A 4,591-nucleotide genomic window follows, 5' to 3' on the forward strand; every position below is an offset into this window, starting at 1 on the left:
AAATCTCAGCGATCACTTAATATGTAAAGATGCTTAATCTCACTGGTAACCTAGGGAATGCAAGTTTAAAGAACAATTACTTTCACTTGTCATGGGTTTCCCTGGTGGCTCAGACAGTAAAGAATCTGCCTGTGATCTAGGAGGCATGAGTTCGATCCCTAGGTCGGGAAGATGCCCTGGAGAAGGGAGTGGCAGCCCACTCCAGTGTTCTTGCCTGGAGAATTCCATGGACAGAGGAGCCTGGTGGCCTACAGTCCGTGGGGTCGCACAGAGTCGGACACGGCTGAGCCACTTCACTTTCACTTCTGTCATACTAGCAAAAATTAGGAGGGGTGACAATATCCAGTGCTGGAGAGGATGTGAGGAATGAGAACTGTCAGATATTGCTGGTGGGAATGTAATTTATGGTAACTTAAAAAAAATAATAATATGCTAAGTTCTGTGAAAATTTTTAAAAATTAAAAACACACATATCATACATACCCTGTGACTCACTTTGGAGACTCTGTTCTCTTAGCATTCCTGGATATCTTTATATACAAAGGTGATTATTTCATCACCCTTTTAAAGCAAAATAATTATAATAATAAACTGGAAATATCTTCAGTGCCCACCAGTAAGGAAATGGTTGAATAAATAATGGTAACTATCATACTAGGTATAATAGCAAAAGCCTGGAGAGACCCAAATGTCCTTTATAAGGAGACTGATTGAGAAGCTAGATTGCATCCACATTATGGTGTCTTATGGAGTTATCAAAATGAGATATCCCTCTATAGTGCTAAACACCGATAAAATTGATTCCTAGAAAATATAATGTTAAGTGAGAAAAATCAAGATAAAAAGAAGAGTGTTTGTATCTGTGGTATGTGTATCAGTTAGGGTTCTCTGGAACCAGTAGGACGTGAGTGTGTGTATATGTGTGTGTAATAGGTTGACATTTTATCAGCAGACTGAGTAAAGCATATTGCACTCCCTAATGTGAACAGGCCTTACCCAATGAGTTGAAAGCCTGAACAGAATGAAAAAGCTGCCTCTTTTCATTCCTCCTGCTTACTGCCTTCAGACTGGGACAGTGGCTCTTTTCTGCCTTCGGAGTTGAAATAAAACAGGGATTCATCCTGGGTCTCAGTCCTGCCAGCTCTCAGACTGGAGCTCCACCTTAGCCTCTCTGGGTCTGCAGCTTATCGACTCACCCTGTGGATCGTGGGGCTTACAAGGAACGGGGCCCATGTGGGCCGTTTCCTTATGATACAGATCTTTAAATAAAATCATCATGTTGCTGATCATTTTTAAGTGCGAAGGCAAGAAAAGAAGAAGGCTGATGTCCTGGCTTGAAGGCAGTCTGCCAGGAGCAATGAAGAAGATCAGTCTATTCATGCTTTCAGCTGTTTGGGTGAGGCCCATTCACACAAGGGAGGGCAATACACTTTACTCAGTTTACTGATTTAAATGTTAATCTCAACCAAAAACACCCTCACAGAAATACCCAGAATGTTTGACCAAATGTCTGGGAAACCCCAAGACCCAATTAAGCTGACATAAAATTATCCATCACGGTATGCTATCAGTTACCCAAGAAAAAGGGAGAATGAGTGGTGTGTGTGTACTTTTAAATGAAAGGACACACACATACACAGTGAGAAGGACAAACGGCAGAGGCGTGGACTTCTTGAAGTGTATCTTGTTTTGAAACCATGTAAATGTTTTACGTAGTTAGTAATCAAACTTAAATTTTTAAACCCCCCAAAATTAAAAGCAAAGCAAATAAATTGAACTGTGTGATGAGTTGGTGGCATGCGTGCGTTGCTCAGGCACTAAGTCGTGTGCAACTGCGACCCCGTGGACCGTAGCCCATCAGGCTCCTCTGTCCATGGAATTTCCCAGGCAAGAGTACCAGAGTGAGTTGCCATTTCCTCCTTCAGGGGATCTTCCTAACCCAGAGGTCAAACTGCATCTCCAGGGGATCTTCTTAACCCAGAGGTCAAAGACGCCGTCTCCTGCATCTCCTGTGTCTCCTGCTTTGGCAGAAGGATTCTTCACCACTAAACCACCTGGGAAGCCTGACCCCAAAGGGCAACTTTAAAACTCTTAATACCCTGAAAGACAAAAAGACCTGCCCTGCCTGCCTCCGAAATTAACTTGTTTTCTTTAACCCTGGTATCTGTGATATTTTAGCATTCCAAGGGGGCTGTGCAGGGGGACGGTGCGGTAGAACGGGAGAAAGTGCCTCAGTGCCAGAAGCGGCACCTTGGCGTGCCTTCTGCAGTTCTGGAGCACGCACCTCCTCAGCTGCTGGCCACGTGAATGACGGAGGGCACTCTGCTGGTTGCTGAGGATTGCCGCCAGCTGAAGGGAGCCACCTCACCTCAAGTCGTGACTCCTCTCCAGAGACATCCTCCAGCCACGTTATAAAAGTGCAGTCCACTTGGCTAAGGCAGGACAGCCCCAGCTCCAGCGCTGCCCATGGGATCAGCTCCAGCCTTTGTTGGGACTGCACTGCCACTTAACTCTTCCCTCTGGCTCATCCTACTTCCTTGAGACTTCAGGCTTTGATCCCAGTGATTGGCTGGCATGCAAATCTCTCTCAGTCTGGTTTTCAGCAAATTATAGCCTAGAATGATCTGAGGAAGCACATTCTGAAACGAGGTTTTGAAACGTGACTGCCTCCTGGCAGGCTGGCGTTAGAAGACCTATTACTGACAGCAAGTGGAGCGAGGCTCACCAGTAGTGTGCCGCAGCAGTGGAAGTGTTGACACTGTCACGGGTGGTGAGCTGGGCGTGCCCTGGTGGGGGCAGTGTCTCAGGCCTTTGAGAAATACATGAAAACTAGTAACTGTGAAGAGTATGGAATTGGATGACTGTTATTCCAGGCCATCAATCCATTAGTGAAATGCTGAGTGTGATTAATTACTAATTAAAGGCTATTTGTTTAGAGCAGGTTCAAAATTGGGAAGGAAGTACGTCAAGGCCGTATATTGTCACCCCACTTATTTAACTTACATGCAGAGTACATCATGTGAAATGCTGGGCTGGAAGAAGCACAAGCTGGAATCAAAATTGCAGGGAGAAATATCAATAACCTCAGATATGCAGATGACACCACCCTTCAACAAAGAGGAAATAAAGAGCCTCTTGATGAAGGTGAAAGATGAGAGTGACAAAACTGGCTTAAAACTCAATGTTCAAAAAAACGAAGATCATGGCATCCAGTCCCAGCACTTCATGGTAAATGGGAAACAGTGGAAACAGTGAGAGACTTTATATTTTTTGCTCCAAAATCACTGCAGATGGTGACTGCAGCCATGAAATTAAAAGATGCTTGCTCCTTGGAAGAAAAGCAATGACAAACCTAGACAGTGTATTAAAAAGCAGAGACATTACTTTGCTGACAAAGGTCCATATAGTCAAAGCTATGGTTTTTCCAGTAGTCATGTATGGATGTGAGAGCTGGACAATAAAAAAGGCTGAGCACTGAAGAATTGATGCTTTTGAACTGTGGTGTTGGAGAAGACTCTTGAGAGTCCCATTGGACTGCAAGGAGATCCAACCAGTCCATCCTAAAGAAGATCAGTCCTGGGTGTTCATTGGAAGGACTGATGTTGAAGCTGGAGCTCCAATACTTGGCTGCCCGATGCGAAGGAGCTCACTCCTTAGAAAAGACCCTGATGCTGGGAAAGATTGAGGGCAGGAGGAGAAGAGGGGCTGAGTGACTGAACAACAACAGTGAAAAGCAGAAGGCCTTCTTAACAGCCTATAAAAGTACTTTCATCTCTGTTCAGCTGGATGACAGAAAAAGCTAAGCATCAGGCCCAGACTTAGCTGTAAGATAGGCAAAGTTCAAGGGAAGACTGGATTCCAGGCTCATCATGTCTGCTAAGCCAAGGTCAAGGACAAAAATCTTAGATACAGACCCACAGAAGTAGCCCACTTCTTCCCATTAAGCTGCCACTCACTCGTGTCCTTGTTGAAGAAGATGGAGAAGCATCTACCTCGCAGGGTAAGATGAAACCTCCTTAGGATTTGCCTCCCTTGCTCTGATCACCAAGCCAATAACTAGGGTCAAGACACAGCATAGTCAGGCCAGGGAAGTGCTAGGTCTGCCAAAGTTGTTGCACAACCTTGCCAAAGTAAACCTGGGAGAGCCAAGAGAGTCTGTTAATATATGGACGTGGATCACGAGGCTTCTGGCTTAAGGTGGAAGGAACATAAAGTTGGACGAGGGAGAGAGTTTTATATGTGAGCTCTCCAGTGACAGAAGGTTTAACTGTTTGGTCAGGATCTTGGGAGACAGAGCTGTTACACTGCTAGGGTATTTCTTGAAAGCTTGGAGAAAGGCTGAGCCACTTGGTTTGGCCCAGCTAAGTGAAGTATAACAGAATGTGCAAGCAGACAGGTAGAGTTCAGTTCAGTCACTCAGGCGTGTCCAACGCTTTGCCACTCCAAGGACTGCAGCACGCCAGGCCTCCCTGTCCATCACCAACTTCCGGAGCTTGCTCAAACTCATGTCCACTAAGTCGGTGATGCCATCCAACCATCTCATCCTCTGTTGTCCCCTTCTCCTCCTGCCTTCAATCTTTCTCAGCATCAG

Source organism: Odocoileus virginianus, unplaced genomic scaffold (assembly GCF_023699985.2).
Source record: "Odocoileus virginianus isolate 20LAN1187 ecotype Illinois unplaced genomic scaffold, Ovbor_1.2 Unplaced_Scaffold_3, whole genome shotgun sequence".
Lineage (NCBI taxonomy): Eukaryota > Metazoa > Chordata > Mammalia > Artiodactyla > Cervidae > Odocoileus > Odocoileus virginianus.